Below are 23,544 nucleotides of genomic sequence, written 5' to 3'. Positions count from 1 at the left end.
CTCCCATATTTGGCTATGTAGTTCTATTCTTCTAACACAGCAGCTTTCAGGAGTCTGATTTGTCTTGTGTACCCCCAAGTTTCTCTTCAATTAAAAACTACTTGCTTACAAAATCAAACAAACATACAAAAGTGTCACAGCACATTATTACTGAAAAATTCCTTGCTTTCTCATTTTTACCATATAATTATAAAATAAATTGATTGGAATATAAATATTGTACTTACATTTTAGTGTATAGTATATAGAGCAATATAAACAAGGCATTGTCTGTATGAAATTTTAGTTTGTACTGACTTCACTAGTGCTTTTTATGTAGACCAGGCAAATATCTAGATGGATTGATGTACCCCTGGGAGACCTCTGCGTTCCCCCAGAGGTACACGTATCCCTGTTAAGAACCACTGTTCTATCACATTGGCCCAGCTGTGATGGAGCTGGAATTTACCTTTCTCAACAAATACAATACCCTTTGCATAATGTAAACACTAAGATTTATTGTCCTCTTTAAAAGCAGACACATACAAAGTCAAATTAATGCAGGCAAGAAATTGTAGATACTCTGAACAAAGTAAACTTTTATTCTCCCAAAATATGATTACAGCTCTCTTTCTTCCCCCCTGCCCATTACTTTCAAGAGCATGAATTCAAAGATTCAGATCTTTTAAAACTTGAGAAATGGCCTTATGAAGATCCTGGAAAACCTCTGAAAGGCAACAAACCTAAGTATGGATTAGTGAACAGAGCTTTTCCTGTGCACACATCAAATGAGGGTAAACTACTGTATATAACAATACCCACTTTGTGCCAGTTATGTGAGCAGATTATTTTGCACCATTCTTACAGCTGTGAGGGAGAGAAGGAACAATAGATGGTTAAATACAATATTATTCCACCAGTCTACAATTGGTCTTTTGTTTTTAAACAAAGAATGTAGAATATGTTAGGAGGCTAAGTATAATACAGTGCTTTATGGCTTTTAACTATTCTTTATTTAAAAGTAGGCAACACTAGAAGAAAAAAAAAGATCTTTTAAACGAATACAGGTTCCTATAGTGCTTAATCTTGGGATTCATTGCTGTCGTCATTAGAAAAAAAGTTTTTCCTTCAGCAGTTCTATCTGAAGAAAATCATATTGTCTTAGAGATCATGACCCTTGAACCACCTACAATTCTGGAGCTTTTGTTTTATGTAGAATGATTCTCAGAACCCCTGTCTATGCATACACCATGCATATTTTTTTATGTACCAATAGAAAAGTTGTCTGCCTATTCTGTAAGACAGGTTTCAGAGTAGCAGCTGTATTAGTCTGTATTTGCAAAAAGAAAAGGAGTACTTGTGGCACCTTAGAGACTAACAAATTTATTTGAGCATAAGCTTTCGTGAGCTACAGCTCACTTCATTGGACACATTCAGTGGAAAATTCCGTAAGAGTTCCTTTTACTTGCATCTTTAAGCATTTTGAAATGCAGATGAGCAGCAGTAGAAGAAGAAATTTTGAGGACTATTGCAACAAGTGAATTAGACCTTTGAGAGGCAAAACAAGATATTTTGATCAGTCAGGCAGAGCAAGGTAGCTGAGGGAGGACAAATTCCAAGAAAGGAAATCCAGGAGCGCAGAGGGTAGATCCAAATCTATTTATCTCAATGGGAATTTTTCCATTGATATTAGTGGAAGTTGGATCATCCTGCAGAAGTTAGTTCAAGTAGAGTTTGATAGGAGGAGGTAGGCTCTATGAATTAAAACAAAGGGAAATTGTGACCAGACATAATGTCACCATGATGATCTGGTGAAATAAGATGTATTTAGAGTATAGCTCTTGCTTATGCCGACAAAGCCACTTCAGAAACATGGTACTAGGTCTATATATGTCTAACCCTCCATCAGCTTCTACATTTGTTATGTTTATATTGTCAGGCATTGAATACAGCATTTTTATTCATTGCCTTATACCTAATGTAGCCACCTAAAAGTTATAAAATTGTCAATGTATATTTATAGAGTGAATTTTCTATTGTCAGGCTGCCTTCTTCCCATATCTTTTAGTAGCAGCAGATTGATGCCCATTGTAATTTGGAAATATTTTTTATAAACGGATCTTTATTTTTTGTGTGTGATTATTTAAATGTATGCAATTGTATGGTGTGTGTGACTTAATACAGATGCAAATTTCATTTAAAAATATGACTACACCAATTTAAATTTTATGTAAAGGAAACACTCTTCTGCTGAGACTTGCATGCCAAATTTCAGCCCAGAGAGAATTTTAATAGGCAACTTACAAACCCTTCAGAAACAATATTTGTAATGGAAATGTTGACGACACTGTCACTCCAGCAGTGAGAATTGCAATGCTATAATGAAAAAGAAATTACGATAAACAGACTACATTATAAAGTAGACTATGACCAATTTTTAGCCTTTACATTTGTCAAGAAGCTAGTAATACGTAGTATAACACAAAACAAGCTTTAGCTTTTGCATTAGAACGTGAACGACCAAAAGGTTTCTGAGAAAGAAACAGTCTCATGTAGAATTCCAGGAACTACATACAGGTTATGAAAGCAATATGTTGTATAGCACAGCCACATGGTATCAGATACTGGTTTGAGTAGCACAGTCTATTGACTAGTATCTCTAATATGTAGATCTCTTTTTTTTTTTCCACTGAAAATATTTTCCTAACATTTTCTGCCCTGTTCTATTAATATATTTTATTTGAACATATACATGTGTGGGTTTTAACCTGATTTCTATTGAGATCTGCCATCTAAAGGTAATGGAGAGATAGAGGCTGAGATCCTATGATGCACCTTCTAGAAGGTGCAGTCATGGGAAACGTGGAGTGGGAGTGAAGACAACTAAGATTCAAGGCTTCTCCAGGATCCAGTGTGGCTCCTGGCATAAACTAGAGCAGCCTGTGGGTGCTCTAAACTTACAGCAACATTCTGTGGAATGTCCATGGAGTATTCCATAGTCCTGAGCAGCCCAGAACCGCCACAGTGCTCACCATGACACACACCTTCTTGTCCACAGTACACACCCAATACTAGGGTTTGCGAAGAGGCAATCAGCCCTATAATGTGTCTGCACTGGCAGAATTCTTCCTTTGCTCTTTGTGGTGCAGTTCTGGTCCATATATACTGCGGCAGGAGACAGAAACTGGCTCATAGGATTCAATTTTGATCTTGCTCGCAGCAGCATAAATTCAAAGTGACTCCACCAACTGATTTACATGGGTGTGTCTGAGAGCAGAATTTGGCCCAGATTCTAGGTTGAGTCACCTTTCTGTTTTTAAAGTCAAGCTTCAGTAAGAACTTACTAAGAAAGAAATAGTGTTACAGTATGAGGAGTCTGTCCATGCAAAAGGGTATTGAGAAGAAAGTAAAATAAAGGAAAAACCTGTATTACCTGTCTCTCAATGAACACATATATCTCTACATCATTAATTTAATTTAACTAGAGTCCAAAAGGCATAACCTTTTAAATTATATTCTACCAGAGATATTCAAACACCAAGTGGTATTTATACTTGATAAGCACAAGTCAAAATGTAATATTCCAAGCAATAAATATGAGGGGTAAACTTCATTGCAATGAGGCACTATATTTTTAAGACTCTTGGCATGCAGTATGCAAGTTTGGTAATGCTGAGATAATGTATTTCATTACCTTTTCAGTTTTATTTCATTTTAGAGACATGCCAAGATTAAACTTATTGGAAACTAATAATGTTTCAATTCTCCTGACAAAAAAAATCATGCTGTAAAATAGTTATTTCTTGACTCTTCTGTACAGTGCCAATTATAGCAAAAGAAAGCTGCAACATCTTTTGTAAGTTTCCAAGTATTCTCCCTCTGCTAAGAAATATGAATCTTCATCTGGGTGTGTGCACACATGCACAAATATATCTTTTTATATATATCTATTACAGTTCCCTTTTAAATGTTCCATTTTAAAGGTTAAGCTGTATTTTAACTGCTGTGTATGGAAGCTTTCTCATTTTCTAATGGTTGGAATAAACAGAGAAACTATTCTTACCACTTTGCTGCAATAACGTTAAGTCTTTGAATCCTACTATTCCACAAAACAATTTTCAAGATCTGACCCACCAGTCATTCTTTCCATATCCAGCACAGTCAAGCAATTCACAGGAAGTTGCTGTGTTCTGCTTATTGGTTGCACAAAACTTCCCCCACCGCATTTCATGCCCCTTACCTACCAACTAATGTTTACATGAAACAAAAGTAGAATAATGAAGAGACAATGTCCTGTGCATCATTGAACCATTGTTTGACAGTATGTAAAGGGAAATAAGGGGTGTGGTTTATTTAATAATCGCTTCAGCTATTGTAGTTATATAAATGTGTAAATTACTAATAATATTTTGAATGACTAATTTCATTTGTAAACTCTTCAGAGCTGCCATTATGTCTTCCTGTATGTGTTTACACAGCACCTACCACAACAAGGCCTGACTGAGGGCTCCAGGGACTTGTGTGATAAAAGCAGTCATAAATAATAAGTATTAACGTACATCTTGCTTTTCTGATGGGATAAGGCCCTATTCCATACTCCTTATTCTTCATTCAGGCTAAAATTTCCATTGATGGCAGTGGGAGCTCCACTTGGCTAGAGAGTGAATCAGGAATGCCGCATAGGGTAGTGTGTCACAAAGAAGGGCTGCTCAGCACTTGAATGCCTGAGGAAAGGTTGGAGATTTTAACAATGCTACAGTTCTGTTATATTCTATTTGAAAAAATGTCAATTTAGCATTAATTGAATAGGAACAACATGTTTATAAATAAACACTAAGTTGCATTTTAAACATGGAAATTGCAAGATCATTGTCCCATTTATTAGCACCTATGTAAAAAAAACCCTGAAATCTCCATTTTTTCTCATGTGTAAAGGTGCCTTTGTCACTAACCACAGGTCATTTCCTGCCACTGATTTTTTTTAACACATAAATCCCATTGGCTTCAGCTCAAGTGGCTACAGAGAGTGATGACAGGAGGAAAAAGCTACATGGGAGCAGACAGGAAGTAAAATTGAAATTAGGGCAAAGTTGACCTTCTACAATCTGCCTGTGTATGAGGCTAAGTGAACTTTTGCATTTTACCATCTGCCCCAGGAGCAGACTGGGGAACAAAACTCAATGAGTCACAACCCTGTGTCTACTTTGTCCTCTACTCCAGGGGAGATGTCCCGTGTGCCAGTGCCAGACCTGGGGTAGCATACACACTCCTACAGACGTAACTGTGGCAAGGCTCTGCCCATTTCTCCCCCTTCCCACTCACTCCTTATCCACATGCATCGTGGGAGGATGTAGTGGTTCTGTAGAAGCTGCTTTCCTCTCTACACTGCTATGCATGGTAGTCAGTGCCGGGGAGGTACATGGCTCCTTCTGACCCATTACTTCCATCTGTGACACACAGGACTGACCACAATCTAGCTCTTCGGTATTTTTAAAGACAAAATATAAAGAGAACATTTTGAATTTATCGCTTGTTAAAGTGCTTTTGATATTGCATTTTATAAAACAATTATTTAAACAAGGGCACTAAAACATCCAAACCGCATATATTTTAATACTACTTATCACTGGCTGGCTTCTCCTTAACAGTTTAGCCTGTGATGGATCAGCAACTCTGCCCACATACGCACACAGATGATCCTGATTGGCTGGAGATCAGGTGGCTCAACTTCATTATTAGACCCAGCTGGGGAAATGCTGGGGTTTCTCAAAATAGCTAGATGAGCCCAGCTGGAGGGCAGAGATCCAGTGGAGAGAGGAGGTGGGAAGTGCCCTCTCTCTGAGAGGCAGCCTCAAGGAAGGCTGAGAAGGAGAAAGGGGGGAAGGGCAGACAGGCGGCTTCCAGAGTGAAATGGAAGCCTGACTGGAGGCAGGAGCCCAGATGAACAGAAGACTGTCTGAACCCCTGAGTGAGGAGAGGAATGTTCAAACCCCTGGACAGTTTGGCTGTCTAAGGCACACCTATGAGGAAGAGGCACCTCACTGAGCCTGTCTGGGCTGAAGATTCAATTGTTTTGAGTATTTATGTTGGATTTTAATAAAGGACTTTGTGGCCCTGGAAGGCGCAGGACTCGATGAAGTATTCTGGCCAGAGGACCAGGAAATTGCTATGTATGGAGTAGGACAAAGGACGGAGGGCGGAGGGGAAATTTGCAGCAGCATCACAGCCAGCCAGGGGAGGCATATTGGGGTGGCAGCTTTTCCATGTTTGCAGAGCTCATCCAGGATCTACTGAGATCCCTTCTGATAAAGGAGGAAGACTGACACTTTAGGGGAAGTAAACCAGGCCATGATAATCCTCTGATTAAGGACAGATGAATAAGGGAGCCAAAAAGTGCCAAGGCCCTCTTTGGCAGTGAGATATCGACTTTCTCAGGCTGGGATAAAGGGGGACAACAGGAACTGCAGAAGATGCAGCTCCAGCTGGAGATAGCTGGATAGCAGAAGCAGACCCAGGAAGTCCTCCTGCAGGTCCTGGAGAAACAACAGAAGCATCAAGAGATGTAGATGGAGCTGCACAAGCAAACGGCAGTAGTAGGAAAAACAGCAGTATACCTGCTGGAGGTGCTGCAGGGAGAAAATGTCAGTAGCTACAGAAACAAAGTCCTAAAGAGGTATTGCGGGACCAGGAGACCTGAGGCCCATCTGAGGGAATGCTATGCTGGGGGCATCTGGGGTACATAAGGAGGTTTTTCCCCTATATACACTGTGACTTTAAGGCTGACTCTATTGTGCGGAATATAGAAAAAAAACTGCGGAGATACTGGTGGTATTGGGCCTGCTACAAAAGCATGTACAGGGATAATATGTTCTTGTGTGGGGAAGCAGACCCATAGCAAGAGGCACTGCCCTTGAAAGAAAATGACCTGTAGTAGGAGAAAAGGCAGAGATCCCAGGAATATGTAAACCTGGGGTACAAGCAGGTGAGCACAGAAAGGAGTGGGTATCCTGCAATACCAGTACCAAGGTTTCAGGTAACTCACACGTGGCAGTGATTGCAGGGAACCATGCTGCTACTCAGCAGAATCAACCTGGAAGAGACAAGAGGGCTACTACCATTGAGATGAACTGGATGAAAACCAGGGTGAACAATGAAGTGACAGAGAAGACTAATGCTGCGATTATGACAGTACTGGCTGTGGCTGGCATAGGAACCAAGGCTGCAGTGAGAATTATGAACATGAACAGCCTAATCTCTCTGGCAGAGAAATACTAGGCGGAGCGTGCTACACTGGAAGAGGCTAGCCAACAGGAAGGAAAAGAGAAGTCACTCTGGGAGAAGCAGGTGTTGCAGTTCCACATTTAGCTCCTGGAGAATGAGAAAGTTGGATTTGACATACAAGTCCAGGGCTTGCTGAAGGAACACCAAGATAGAGACCAATTCCTCGTGGAGGTGGACCAACTGAAGAGAGATCTGGAGGAAATTCAGGGCAGGTCCTGATATAGATGGTAACTCTTGCCCTGGGACAAGGCAAGGTTATTAGGTCAGAGGGCATGTCACAGGCTGGCTGGCCCTTAAGGTATGTCTATACTGCATTTTCTGTGGGACAAGGACTCAGTGTTTCCAAAATCCACACTTGAGTATCCACACTACACTGTAATTCCCATATGAAAATTAGGGGTTCAGAATAGAAAAAAATTCATCTTATGGCACAGAAAACACACTACTTAAAAATCTGCTTATTTCAGAGCTGCCAGGTTTTTTAACTTATTCTCAAGATACATGAAAGACCTCTTAAATGCATGGCCTTACCATACTGTAAATCTATCCATTTAGCAGCTGTATCAGATATATTTCTTTGTCAGCTACCCATTTAAGATGGGATCATCTTAAAAGGCATTGACATAAATTGTTGTGTGGAAGATCAATTAGTTTAAAAGGCTTTTTCTTTTAACAGATCAGATAGCCATTATATTTAACCATTTAGTATATGGAATTCTCATTGAACAGTTTCCGTATTTAATTACTTATTCATTTTAAAGGATTTCACCAAAATCACTGGACCTGTGGGTATTTAGACTGATTCTTCACTTATGTATTCTTTGGGCTGGATGCTGGGATGCAATGTAATCTCTTTGCACTAAATTGCCAGGAGATTCTGCAGATAAAGCCAGCTTAACTGTTTATGGGAGGCTCACCTCAGTGCAAAAAGGTATCTCTGGTGATATAGGTATTCCTATGCTACCATCCCTCCTGAGCATACAGGGGACCCTGCTGATCAGCATTTCCCTGGGCTCTTGACAGCTGACATAACTTACGCTTGAAGGCTGCCCTAATTTAGTAAATTAGCACAGACTGAGCTCCATATCAGGGAGTAAACTGTTGAGCCTTATGCCTGCTTTGCATTCTTTCATTAAGTTGTGGCATGGGCAGTAGTACTGGATCCCGCAGCCCTATTTGTGTACATTTCGATAAATTCATTCCCTAGTGACCTGTGAGGTGTAGGGGAGGGTAAATGAACTGCAGCTAGTTATTGTTTGGAAAAAAATCACACTTTTTGACAGTTGTGTAATTGCTGCTGTTTGCTGAAAATAGAAGAACCTGAAAACAGCAAGTTGGTAAATAACTTTAACTGAATTCTAAGGGCAATATTCTGCCAACCTTTCTTCCCCTTGAGTAGAACCTTACTTTGCCATTAGTTCTAAGAGGTTTATTGGTTCTAAGAGGCTCCATTGGTTCTAAGAGGTTCCATTGAACATAAGTAATAAGAGGCCAAATTTCACCCTAATACCAAACTATGGCAAGGAAAAATGGACTAGTCCCTCTTTCTGGATCTTTTTTAGTTCATATGTCTGAACTATAATGTAGTCAGCAATCTATAAGTAAGCAATTTCATAAGTGTTCAATTGATGTCAGCATTTAGACAGACCCTGTATGCTAACGCTGTGTATCTGTGTTCTTCAGTCTGTGAGCTGGAGAGCTTGGAAGAGTTTTAGGATCAGTGTGCACCCAGCATCCAGAATAAAGAATACCTTTCTGGTTTCAGTAACCAAGCCCTGTCTCTTGTCTGTCTTAAGGAACCCTACAGAGATCATGTAATAATCTTGTCAATTCTGTAAGTTGAACTGAATGTTCCTTTAGGTGGCTGGGGAGCAAGTAAAGCTTAAATGACAAACTTCAGTCACCTGGTTTTCCCTGTATAAATCCCTACTTTTCCATATAGCTGATCGTTAGAGAAAGAGAGAGAAATGGATGGATGTATTAGCTCAGGAGTAACTTAACTACATATGGTAAAAAATGTGATTTTAAGCAACCGTACATTTGTTTCCTTATTTATGTCATACAGCTAGTTATGTCATGTTTATGACATCGTTCCTTTTCAAAGTAATAAAGTAACTAGAGTGTATTGACAAATCTGGTCCCATATCAAGAATGTCAACTGGATTCTTGAGACAGAAAGACCAAGGAGAAGAAAATGGGTCTGGTCCATGGCTGTGGAAGGGAGGAAGAGGGACAGACTCAGAAACAGCTGTTTGTAAAGAAATGATTGCCATCTCTAGGTGATTACACAAAGCAAGATAGGTAGGGGAAAAGTCATTTAATCAGTTTTTCATTTCTTATCCAAAAACATATGAATGGTTTGGATTCAATTTTGTTTTATTTTTCTGCACCAGTTCATCCATCCCTGGTTGTGTCATTATTCCAGGTAGAACTCTACCACTGCCAGACATTTAATAATGTTTTTGCTGCAGAATCATATGCTGTACCCACATCACACCAGATCTACTAGACAGGGGATTCAGCACTTCCAGGAGTGACTCTAAAAAAATTAAGCAGATCCCACAGATCACTTGTATCTAGGACACCCTCTCCAGACAGCCGCAACCACACACTAAAACCAGCTCAGAAAACATACCACACCACCTTCACACAGTCCTTCATAGTCCCAGAACAAGAAATACTAAAACACTGGAAGGAATCCTTGTCACCACTTTGTTCCAGAGATTGTCAACACCCCTTTGAGGTGAGAAACCTACCATCCATCCCAAAACATGCCATAGTCCACTCTATTCTCAGGAAAATGTCTCTTGAAGCAGTCGACCTCAGAAATTACTAACTGGAGACCAACCTCCCATTTCTGACCAACATACTTGAAAAGCTAGCTAAGAATTGACTCCAAAGTCACCTATCCACTGCTAATATCCTTGATTATTCCCAACGGGTTTTCAAATTAGGCTATAAAATAAAGTTAGAACAAGTGTGCTAGAGGATGACCTTCTCTTGCCAAAAGCAGAGGGAGAATGATTTTGTGGTTCAGGCACTGGAACTCAGAAGACATAGGTTCAATTCCTGGCTATGTTACAGAATTCCTGTGTGGTGTGAGGCAATTCATTTAACTTTGCTGTACCTCATTTCTGCCTCTGTAAAATGGAGCTAATACATATTCCGACCATGCAGTCTAGTAATGTTTGTGACATGCTCAGGTATGAAGGGGATGGTGCCATATAGGGAGATGGTACACCTTTCCCTGGAAATGATTCCACGGGTCTGGCCACCACATCCCTAAGAAAATATAACAGAAATAGGAGTGCAGGGTGAAGATGAGACTGGCTAAAAACAGAGAGATTTCTATATGAAGCAAAACTGAAAGGATTAGGACTATCCATTTAGAGGGAAAATGAATAAGAGGGCATTGATAGAGGTATACAAAATGGTGTAAAGAAAGTAAATTGGGTGCTGTTCATCCCTTTTTATAATACAACAAGGAGAGGCACAATGAAAGGAAATATTATTACACCGTGTGCAATCAATCAGTGGAACTCCCTGCAATATCTCTGGTCAGGAATCAGATAATTAGCAATCTTTGTATTTTATATGGAAAATGAGAACATCCTTAGACATGATAAAATATAGGGACATGCATACTTTGTGCACCGTGCTTTAGGGCATACAAACCACTAACGGATGATGATAGGGAGAAAGACACTTTATTCTATAATTGACCAATATACGGTTTCTTGAAACTTTCTCTAAAGCATCTGGTACGGGTCACTGACAGACAGGAGACTGGGCTAGATGGACCATTTTTTTAGACCAGTAAAGTATTTCCTCTTTTTCTGAAGCTGGGATATTCTACTTATCTGCCAGCATTATGTCATAGCACTACACCAACTACTGTACTCAGCAATAATAAAAAAAACTAACACACATACACAAGCCAGAAGATGGTTCACAAATTGGCATAGATGACCCCATTTTTGTCAAGAGCCCTAGTAGAAAAAGTGTGAAAATATACTTCACAGAGACATCCTTGGCAGAAGAATTGAACACAATGAAAAATTCAATGAATTTTAATGAGAGACTGATCTGGATGACAGAATCATAAGAAGTGTATTTTGTACCAAAACAATGGTCAAAAAAGAACATTGAAAGAACATTCTTAGCGCATATCCACTGTGTTGCTGAAGTCAGTGAAACATAAAAATAATAGAAAAGGGCAAAACATCTATATGCAATGGACTAATCTCTGTGCGATTCTCTAAGGGGCTTTATTCATTAATATTTGACTTGTGATATGAATACATATTCATTTTCTCCTTGCAGTTGGATGGATGCATTAGCCAAATGATATTCTTCATAACAAAGCCATTAGAAATATATGGCCCCAAAGTGCTTTTGGACTGGGTCCAGGGGTACCCATATTTCAGCAAACATTTTAAAGATGGTGAAAAAATAAAAGCAAATTCCTTTCTTGAGCATAGCAGGTCTCCAGATGCATGATCCAGCAGTGTGGAACAGAAAGGAATAGGTGGATTTCTGTAGTGTGCAATAGTTCAGATATTCATACAGTTTAAGGCCAGAAGAGACCAAAAGATGAATTCGGAGTGCTACACCACTTCGGTATATTCTAGCATCTATGATATTGCTTCTGTCGTGGACTTAAAAACTGCTGCCTCGGCATCATCTGCTGGTGGTACCATATCACACTGTCACATGATGTGCTAATGGGGATCTTCATATGACAGTTTGCAGACTATCAATTAAGGTCACTAACTATTTGTTCTCTGCATAGAAAAGAAAGTGAGACTTGAAATCTAATGCCCTGTCAGCGCTTTCCCAGAGATGTTGCAACACATGAGAATGAATGGAAAGATTTTTTCTCTCTCTTTAGCTATAATTATTGTTTTTAAAGTAAGATAGTACTTAGAGTCCATGGCAAGGTTTAAATTTGTAGGCTTGTTCTTGGCACTCTTGGGCCTTTAAGAGGTTTTTCTTTATGAACGTGTGACGCCGACAGACCTCAGTCGTCGGCGGGCGGCATCAAACCTGGGACCTCGGGAGCTTAGTGCATGAGCCTCTGCCACATGAGCTAAAAGCCAACTGGCTGTTAGCTGAGGTTGTAGAGCAAACACATTAATCTCTCTCTAAGTGGTCTCAGTGCCACTAGATGGGACAGAACACCATACCCAGAAGATGTGTGGGTTACAAATGCTCCTAGTGTCTTCAGCTTCTTTTATAGCTGGAGAACATATGGTACTACCTTGGTACCCCAGGAATCCTGCTGCACCCATATTTCTCAAACTAGGCCTAGGATCCCTACAGGTTGTCTCCTGTATGTGTGAGAGGGCTGGGGAACTTTGCATATAGTAGATGAGAGGGATGGTAACAAGCAGTTCCAGTGGCTACAGTCCTCAGCCACAAACTTTTTCAACATTTCCTTTAGGTTCCATTAGAGCAGTCAGCTAGCCCATCTGTCTGTGGATGGTAAAGAGAGATTCTCAGAGACTTGATTTTCAGTAGCTCACCAAGCTCTTTATCAGTCATGACGTGAAGTTCATTCTCTGGTCTGTCATTATTTCCTTGGGAATTCCCACCCTCACCTATACCTTCAAAAGTTCCATTGCTACCATTGTTGCCTTGATGGTGCAAAGTGGAATAGCCTTGGTGTACTGTGTTGTGTAAACCATGATCACCATTATGGGTTGGTTTCCATTTGCACTCTTCTCTGGCAGTCTGATCCAATCCATGACAATTCTCTCACATGAGTACTGGGAGGCCCAGGGAGTACTCTAGGGTCTTGGCAACTGACACTCCAGGCAAGACACACAGTAATCCCTCACCTCTTTGTAGTTGCCTGGCCAAAAGAACCATCTGGTAACTCTTTAGAGGGTCTTCTCCCTTCCCAGGTGTCTGGCACAGGGTACTGAGTGTTCGAGCCAAAGTAATTCCCTCCACAAAGGCCTACCAGAAGTTGAGCTCATACTTTATTAGTCTGGTGATTGCACACCATCCAGTAAAGTAGTTCTTTCCTTAACTCACTGTATGGCCATTTTCTCTGGCTTCTGTTGGTCAATTACTTCCCATTGATAGCAGACAGTTGTTCATATGCCCGAAACAAGGTGGAATCTCCCTTCTGTTCCCCTTTGAAATCCTTGTTTGGGGTCAGCCATTCGGTATCGAGGGGGTTCTTGGGTTTTCTGGTTCTTTGAGTCATAAATTCCCCTCACTGGGCTGTTCTCACACTCCTGCCTCAGCCAGCTTCGCACACCCAGCCTCTCCCCGTCTCGGAAGGCACAGTCATTGTCTGAAGTTGGGTCTTTCTCCCATGCTTGCAAGTCCTCACCAAAGTACTTCAGTCCAGGATCAATGGGTAGGCTAGAAAAGCCGCCACAACTACAGGGAGAGTTTTGGTGTGCTTCCCCCTCCTGTCAGCTATATCTCCTTTGTGGAGTACGGGCATTCATCTCTCTGTATCACTATAAGAAGATTGTGGCAGTTGGTGTCCCATGGGCCTCCACCAGCTTTTCACTCACGAGGTCTGGCTGAACCTGGCATTGATTAAGCCCTTCACCTCAAACCTGTAGACTCTTGTTGGAGTTATCTTCTTGGCTGACCCCGGCATGCAGGGTCCAGGGGCAGCTATCTATGCTTGCCTGTAGCTACAGTCCATGAAGGGACACTCACACCAGAAGTGGCTGCACTGCCCACATTCAAAACAATTGCATGCCGGTGAGGTTGCCATCTGTCTTCCCTCCATTGGGTATGCTATAGCCAGGGGAGACTTCACCTCCATGCCCCCTAGCTCCCTGAGCCTCTGTGCCCTGGGGCTCTCCTGATCAACCTCATACTCCCTGCTGTGGGAGGGACTCTAACCTCACCCTGGCTGACACCTTGGCTAGAGTCACAGCAGCAGCCTCACCTAGTGGTTAGATCCCTATTGTGTGCTGTGGTCCCCTTCATGGTGATGAACCCTTCTGGTGTAGCCCCTCTATCGTGGGAAGCAAGGCCTGGACTCTCTGCGAGCCTCCTGGCTGTGCTATAATACCTTCTTTTAACTGGGGTGACCATACACCTGTTTCAGCCAGGATAGTCCCTTTTTTAAGCCCTGTCCCGGCTGTCCCAACTTGTTGGGCAAAAGTAGACATTTGTCCCGTTTGCTTTTTTTTGCCAACTTGATCAATTTGTCCCATTAGCTCTTGCCAACTTGACCACTTGGCAAAAGCAAATGGGACAAATGCCCACTTCTACAAGAAAAAAAAAACCTGGGGTGCAGAGGAACGTGGTGGAGGGAGGAGGCAATCAGTAATGTCCGCCTCACGCAGGGAGGGGGGAGGCAGGGCTTGCACCGGGCGGCGGTGGGGAGGTGCAGCAGTGCTTTGGTGGGCAGTGACACCAACCCCATGCGGGGGTGGAAGGGCAAGGCTTGGGCAAGAGGATCAGGCATGCCCTGTACAAGGAGGGGTGTTCGGGCGAGCAGCTCTGGCCAGCCCCACACACGGAGGGCTTGGGCTCAGGCTAGCCCCATGCGGTGTCCAGTTTTCCCTTTGGGAAATATGATCACCCTACTTTTAACCCCCTCCTCCAACTGGAGCACACCCAACAGGCCTGCCAGAGCAGGGCTTCATGGCCCCAGAACTGTTCTTTTACCCCTCTTTTCTTAGTGTGGGGTTTATACACCCCATCACACTGAAGTTGAAGGAAACCACAGCTGTAACATAGCCAAATACAAAACTAACAAAGTTCAGCACTGTTTTATCTCTACCAAAAGATTCCCTCCAGTGCTCTCTCAATTGCCTGTCCCTATGTACATATTACACTAGTGCTGGAAGATACAATGTTATTGTGAGTAAAGCATAAGCAAGCATGTATAGGGCTGGATTTTGTTGCCAGCTTTTTCACAGGCTTACTGTGTGACCTTGGGCAAGTTTCTGAATCTGTGTCTCAGTTTCCACATTTGTAAAATGGGGATATTAAGACTTCTCTGCCTCACTAGGTGGCTGTTCATGTTAATTAATCTATCTTCAAAGGTGCTTGGATACTACAGTGATGAGTAACACTGGAAAAAAGTGATGCATTCCACTGATGCATAATACTCTGCATATCTTATTTATAATTTTGTAACTAACCTCTGAACTTTTATGTGAATTCTATATGAATAATTTGCACTAGAGCTATAGGGAAAATTCCTCACAGAAGTTGACTAGCTAAACAGGTGCACACATCTATATTTTCACTTGTATTTTCATTAGATGACATTAGGGGAAACAATGGCCAACCTGAGAACTGTTCATGAAGAATCATTAAGACTAATGGCTACGCATGCAGGACAGAAGGAGGTCGTTCAAGAGGATATGTCCTAACATGGGTAAGGTTTGTGGCTACACAAACCATCTTTTATTCCAGTTACATTCAAATGCCATATTCTACACTGGGCAGAAAGGTGAATTTTAACACCTTAGCTAATATGTTAACATTCTAGTGTAGACAAGACAAGACGTCATTTAGCTGGCTGAAACAACAACAACTTTTTTTCCCAATGTATACCTGTGAAAATCTATTTGAAATTAAATGATGCCAGCCTACCGCTGTCTCCTAAGTAGCTAACAGGTGAAAGAGTTGTGATTTCCCCCACCCAAAAGTTGCCAGAAGTGGCTGATATGGGTGAGGTTGGGCATGGGCTGAACCACCGAATGCAAGGAGTGCTGGGCACAATAGTACACTATATAAATGTAACAAATCATTTCCATCGTCTTTAGCCATCTCCCAAGAGGAAAAAAATAAAATAAACACAATTAATAATAAAATATGAGATGGAATATGTAGATGAGGCATCACGATGCCAAATTAAAAGAAGAGTTACAGAAAAAGATAGTATCTCTTGCCAAAGACAAAATGTTCAGAGTTATTTCAAAAGACAAAACCAAAGCAAGTCCAACTTTGACACATAAGTAGTTTGGACCACAAAATAACACAAGGGATTGAAATATGTAGTATATCACTGGAACAAAGCACCAATTCGATGATTCAATAAACCAACAAAAGGTAGGTATCAACAAGGGCTTAGCTAACTCTCATCCAAGAGAAAGATGCTTTAGCCGGAGGTCTTAGAGTAATGAGAGATTCCACAAAAGCAATCACTGGAAGAAAACAAATATTTGAGCCTGAGGTAAAAAGGGGCTTTGCATACATGTGTGACAAGAAATCCAATGAACAAACAAATTATGTATGAACACTATGAAGGTTCTCTAGCCTAAAGAAGAAATTTGTAATAGCAAGAACATTTAGAGAACTGTAGTGATTCAGGACAAAATCTATGCCCAGACTGGGTAGTGGGCTTGGCATTGGGTAGAGTGTGTTCATGGGGGACAAGAAGAAGTAATCTTCTCCTTAGGCTGCATAACTGCTGCATCTAGTTTACCTCATCCCTGTGGCTAAGAAAGCCCAACCCACTCCAGCCTGGAGGACCTATATAGCAGTGATTCCTCTCGGCCTCTCTCTCCCCTCCTCCTGCTACCACTCAGCTGGGCTTCCTGACATGTAGAATGTCCACTCAGAAGCAGCCTCCCAACCTATTGTCAAGGGAACCTCTGCAGACATAGAGGGTTTGGCTATATTGCAATGTGTAAAGATCTGTGGAGTAGGTCTTCAGTCTGCAGAGCCTGGGAGGACTGACCGTACCACCAGGAGCCCACATAGAGCCACAGCCAAGGGGCACTATGGAGAGTATCACTACAGGAGGTAATGCCCAAGATAGCTGGAGTGACAATACCCTATGGCCTTCTGATTGGCCAAGCACCCTACTTAATCACAGGGGTTGCCCCGGGATGTTGTCTGGGCAACCACACACACTTCCACATTTCACCTTGTCTCCTGATCTCAACCTGACTCTGAACCTGATTCCTGCCTCCTGATTCCAGAATGGTATTACCTCTGATCTCCAATCTCTGATGCACCCTCAATCAGCAGTCCAGCAGCACTGCTGATCAGCTGTTCCGCAGTGCAGCCGATCAACTGCTCTGCTGTACAGCTGATCAGATATTAGGTGGGGCCGCCTATCAGCTGTTTATCAGCTGGGGGAGGTGCTTTGGGTAGGGCAGAGAGCAAGGAGCAGCAGGTTGAGTGGGGGTGGGAAGAGGCAGAGCAAGGGTGGGGCCTTGAGGGAAGGGGCAGAATTGGGGAAAGGCCTCAGGGTGGAGCGGGGAGTGGAACACCCCTGGAAAAATAAAAGTCAGTGCCTATCCTATCTACACACAAGTCATGTAATCCAGGGCTCAGTCCCAGGATCCCACAGTGATGGACTGTCCAAGCCTGAGTCAAGCTAGGACCCAGTCAAGTCCTATTACTTTTCACTTTTGCAGCCCCATTGGATTCATGCTCTGGGAGTCTGCCAAGAGGATTACATGATCCCATGGGTTGACTTTCTTTGTCTTCTGGACAGTCAAGTTGGGTGGACAATCAGATTTTCCCACACTGTACCATGAACAAAGGGTTAGAGTAGCCCCCTTATGGGAGGGCTCTAGGAAGTCTGGGATATGGGTTGTTGGACTCTGGCCTGCAAAATTCAGTGTAGATGCTGGAGTCCCCTGTTGGGACCCATGGTTCAACAATTCTTAACCTGGGATTACAAATAAGTGTAGATACTCAATCCTATTTTAACAAACCCAGAGACTGCTCATTTGAGTTCTGCTAACTCTGGGCTTATTGCAGTGTAAACATACCTAGAGATTGTGACAAAAAGGAATATGTTGGTTGAATGAGAGATAGAGCCAGATGAATTGCTGAGGCAGGGATCTTCCCCACATGCCATTTGTTGTGAGTGAAGTGTGTGTCATGCAAGAGCCTATGTTGGATATTTCAACACTGGGCTGGGGCAGTGTCTGAGGAGTGGCTCTACAAATGATCTGCAGCTCCCCTAGGACTGTCTGGCTGTTTGTGCATGGGATTTGCACCATGGAGAATGATTAGTGTGCTAATAAGAGAACAACCAAACATGCCTAGACATTAAAGGGCTAGAAAATAGAAATCTGAGGTTTATGACTTACTCATGTTCTTTACTATGTATATTGTTTTACATTATTTTTGTTTTTAAGAAATCATTTTCTTCTTTAGTATAACCCTAGTTTGGATATTGTTCCTACTCCTGAATGTGCCAAACACCCATGAACCTCAACTCAACCCACACTCCATCTCCCCTAAAATAATGAAAATTGAAGTACAAAATAAGAAATCCAGACAAAGTAGATTCACATATAGACCACATAAAAAAAAAAAAAAAAACAAGCAGTATGTAGCTATTAAGAGTTATCAAAGTTGCACATTAAAAGATAAAGGGTAAAAACATTTAAGTCCCATTTTCAAAAGCACCTATGTCACTTAGAACCCTATATCCCAGGCTCCAGAGTGGCTTAGTCACTCAAACTTACTTTTGAAAATTTTATCCAATGGGTCATGTCCTCAGCTAGTGTAAATCAGCATGACTCTATTGGGTACAATGACATTACACTGCTTTTCACCAGCTGAGAATCTAATCGAAAGAGTCAAGAAACTTAACATGACACTTCTTCCAAAGAAACACTTAATTTGAGAAAAAAGGCACTTTCTTTTGAAATCTGCTGAACTTGTTTGCACAGCGTGTGCTTTCTGGATTTTCACATTTAATGACAACAGTGCTGGCATTGTGTGTTTGTTATTTAATGTGGTACAACATCCATCATGAATTGCCACTAGCAGTTCCATGAAGAAATGACATCCTTGATTCACAGTGAGGGATTGTGGACAATTCTTGTCACTGATTCTGTTAAAACATACTGAAATATTTTTCATCAAAATAGAAAATAACATACTTGCAAACAGAGTGCTTGACATCAGCATCAGATATCTGACCCAAAATTAATTAAGCCTCCTAAACAACCAGTGGAGCAACTGGATGATCAAGATGCTAGAAAGCACTCAAGGACGATAAGGCCATTGGGGAGAAACTAAATTATTTTTTGCATCAGTCTTCATGGCTGAAGATGTGAGGGAGAGTCCCAAACCTGAGCCATTCTTTTTAGATTCTTTTTAGTTCTCTGAGGAACTGTCCCAGATTGAGGTGTGATTAAAGAAGGTTTTGGAACAAATTGGTAAACTAAACAGTAATAAGCCACCAGGACCAGATGGTATTCACCTGAGAATTCTGAAGAAACTCAAATGTGAAACTCAAGAACTACTAACTGTGGTATGTAAGCTATCATTTAAATCAGCTTCTGTAGCGGATGACAGGAGGATAGCTAATGTGACGCCAATTTTTAAAAAAAAGTCTCCAGAAGCAGAGACCGATAAACCTAACTTCAGTAGTCGGAAAACTGGTTGAAACTATAGCAAAAGAACAGAATTATCAAACACATAGACAAACATGATTTATTGGCAAAGAGTCAACATGGTTTTTGTAAAAGGAAATCGTGCTTCAACAATATACTAGAATTCTTTGAGGGTGTCAGCAGGTATGTGGACAAGGGGTATCCAGTGTTTATAGTGTACTTAGATTTTCAGAAAGCCTTTGACAAGATCCCTCATCCCCCAAAGGCTCATAAGCAAAATAAGCTGTCATGAGATAAGTGGGATGGAAGGTCCTCTCCTGGATCAGTAACTGGTTAAAGATACAAAACAAAGGGTATGTACAGTGAGATGTCAGCAAACCAGTAAAGTGCCTGAAACCACAATGGCTTGAAAGAACCCCGAGTAACAGGTAGGAATAAATAGTCAGTTTTCAGAATGGAGAGAGGTAAGTAGTGGTGTCCACCAGGGGTCCGTACTGGGATGAGTACTGTTCAACGTATTCATAAACGATCTGGAATAATGGGTAAACAGTGAGGTGGCAAAATGTGCAGATGATACAAAACTACTCAAGATAGTTAAATCCAAAGCAGACTGAGAAGAGTTACAAAGGGATCTCACAAAACTGGGTGACTGGGCAACAAAATGGCATATGAAATTCAATGTTGATAAATGCAAAGTAATGCACACTGGAAAACATAATCCCAACTATATGTATAAAATAATGGTCTAAACTACCTGTTACCATTCAAGAAAGAGATCTTGGAGTCATTGTGGATAGTTCTGATAGTAGTGGCAGTCAAAAAAGATAACAGAAGGTTGGGAATCATTAGGAAGAGAATAGAAAATATTGCCTCTATATAAATATATGGTACGCCCACATCTTGGATACTGCGTACAGATCTGGTCGCCCCATCTCTAAAAAGATATATTCGAATTGGAAAAGGGCAAGAAAAATTATTAGGGATATGGAACAGCTTCCATATGAGCTTTGAAAAGAGGCAACTAAGAGGGGATATGATAGAGGGCTATAAAATCATGACAGTTGTGGAGAAAGTAAATAAGAAAGTGTTATTTACTCCTTTCCATAACACAAGAACTAGGGGTCACCAAATAAAATTAACAGGCAACAGGTTTAAAACAAACGAAAGGAAGTATTTCTTCACACAACACACAGTCAACCCCTGGAACTCTTTTTCAGAGGATGTTGTGAAGGCCAAGACTATAACAGGGTTCAAAAAAGAATTAGATAAATTCATGGAGGATAGGTCCATCAATGCCTATTAGCCAGCATGGGCAGGGATGGTGTCCCTAGCCGCTGTTTGCCAGAAACTGGGAATAGGCGACTGGAGATGGATCACTTGATGATTTTCTGTTCATTCCCTCTGGGGCACCTGGCATTGGCCATTGTCGGAAGACAGGATACTGGGCTAGATGGACCTTTGGTCTGACCCGGTATGGCCGTTCTTATGATTACAGGATCTCGTATGTCCAGAAACTTAGAAACTGCCAAAACTGCAGTCTGACATATCTTTTCAGTAAGTTTGCAATTGGTATGGCACAATTTTTCCCTGAATATGCAATAAGAAAAAAAGCTGAATGCTCTTCATATCATAGTAACCCACAGGGTATACATACCAGACTCCTCCAGCTAAGATAAAAGCTAAAATGTATTATGACAGAGATCTTGCAATCAGAAGTGAAGTAAAGGAAAAACTGAATTTTGAGGCAGAAAAGATTAAAGAGGTGGTCCTGAGAAGTGACAAAACAATAGCAAATGTGAGTAATCACTGCCTCTCCAGATCAAGCCCTAACTGCTGTAGAAGAAGTTCCAAATGACTATTAGAACAGTCAAAACTGTAGTGTTCTGTAGTTTGGTGTAATGTAGAAGCTGTTTGCTTTGTGGGGGGTTATGGTGGTTGGAGGTGTTATGAATTGATTTTCATAATTAGTCTTACTTTTCTTGAGACTTCAGAGCTCCTACTTGTAGCATTTATAAACGGTTTGTTGTTGTTCGCCCCCTCCCCACCGTGTCAGATTAGTGCTCCACTTTTAGCTGATTTACTCTTAAAAGCAGATTAGTGATTCCTTTCCTTATTGTACGTTAATGTGAACAGAGTACAAAGTGGTTAAAGAAGCTGAAATGCAATTGTGTTCTGCATATTTTATGACGGTTTAATTATACTATATTGATTCCACGGCATTATAGCCTGGCTTGTTTCTCTACTAAATTATATTGTTCTTTGAAACAGAGATGGGCTCAGACTGAAACATTATTCTCAATCTAATATCTGAAATGTATCCCTTCAATATCATATGTAACCTTTAAAAGGTTTCCTGCTCTTTGAAGGTTTGACTTATGACTCCTCAATGGCAACTGGCAAGGGGGTTACAGGAATATCCTAATATTGATATATACATTCTGGTACATCAAATAATTTCACATGAGGTCTTAAATGAAAGTCAAGATCATGCTGGTCATCAATATTGCTGTGAACAGTATGAACAGATACTTTGTAAGGAGTTATGTATGTATACTGAAAATAGCTTCCTAAAGTCTTTATCAAGGCAGGACTGACCAACTGGCTTTCTGCCAGACAAAGGATGTGAATTCACCTCTCTCTCGGTCAGCATGTAAATTAAGCATTTTAAGCCAAGACAGTGGAAGCCCCATTTACATAAGAAGTCAACAGGAAGAAGTGAAAAAAAAAAAAGGGAAGAAGCAGGATTCAGGAAAACAAGCAATGGGGGTTTTACTATTTCTGAGGACAGGCAATAGACTTTGGGAATATAAGTAAAAGGCCAGGAGACCTCTCTTTATCCTGCACCTGGGAAGTAAATATACAGCCTGTTGACATTAGTGAAAATGGGATCTCAACTAGCCTTGGTTGAGATGCTGCAAAAGGACACTTGGGTGAGATAAACATCAAAACGAAACAACAACAAAACCCAAAACTAAACAAACCACCCACAACACAAAAAATATACATTTACTTGCCCTCACTAGAGCATAGACTTATTATGATAGCGTCCAGTCACCAGCCCTTCCCCAAAACAAAGTTCCCTCGATATTTTCCCTATATGGTAGAAAACAGCCCCTCCACCTAGACTCCTTTTCTCCCTGCTGTAGTTTGTTTCTCATCACTCTCTCATTGGAAGAGGAGTTTTCAAAGGTCACTGGCAGCCCTTAGTTGGACTCAGGTGTCTTAGGTAACCTCATAGGAAAAAGGGCTTTCTCCATTCTTGGACTCATATACCTGCCTTCCACCACTCTCTTATAGCTGTCAGGTCTGACTTTGTCACAGAGAATTATGTTACTTCGTGAAAGAAAAGAAAGAGAGCCCCAACCCGCCTGGAAACCTATAAGTATTATGTCTGTTTGTTTTATGTGGTAATTCATATGAATGCTGAAGATTTAAGAATAGGCATAAAGGGAGAGTAGAGTATTTAGATGAATGATTTTGCAAGAGTGGAATTATTTTGTTATTCAAAAGACATAACAGAAAGTGAACATTTTCAAATAAAAAAACCTCACAAAAAGCCAAAATCATATTGAAAGAAATTGAGGTGAAGAAAAATACATGTTAAGAATTTATGTGCCATGCATTTTTTCAGTGGTACATGTTGATTTGAATGTCAGCAATAAAAGGAGAAGAGGTGGTTGTTTAAATGGAATAATTAGCATAAATACTATGTGGTACTAGGTCAAAATGGTTAGAAATATTAATGATTTTCAGATGTGACTAGGGATTTGTGATGCCTCCGTTTTGGTGTGTCCAGCTTGAGATACTTAGAAGGAGACTGATTTTCAGAGTGCGGGTACTCTAGGACTCTCAAGGTGGCTACCCAAAAGTTGAGTCATCCAAAATTCCTAGTCATTTATGAAAATCTTGGTCCATAGATTTATTGGAACCCATAATACTTACTGACACTCTGTGCTGTATGGTGGGTTTTAAACTAGAACCCTCT

The 23,544-nt window shown here is 41.1% G+C and overlaps 1 long non-coding RNA gene across 1 annotated transcript; it reads left to right on the top strand.

Annotated features, from left to right (window-relative positions):
- Positions 1-19,865: 19,865 nt before the first annotated feature.
- LOC122462483 lies at positions 19,866-20,095 on the top strand. Its single transcript, XR_006285039.1, has 2 exons — positions 19,866-19,912; positions 19,988-20,095. It is a non-coding gene; the product is annotated as an uncharacterized LOC122462483 (long non-coding RNA).
- Positions 20,096-23,544: the final 3,449 nt, after the last annotated feature.

This window comes from Chelonia mydas, chromosome 11 (genome assembly GCF_015237465.2).
Source record: "Chelonia mydas isolate rCheMyd1 chromosome 11, rCheMyd1.pri.v2, whole genome shotgun sequence".
NCBI classification, from domain to species: Eukaryota; Metazoa; Chordata; order Testudines; family Cheloniidae; genus Chelonia; species Chelonia mydas.
Note: the sequence above shows the minus strand (reverse complement) of the source record. Positions and strands in the feature narration are given on the sequence as shown.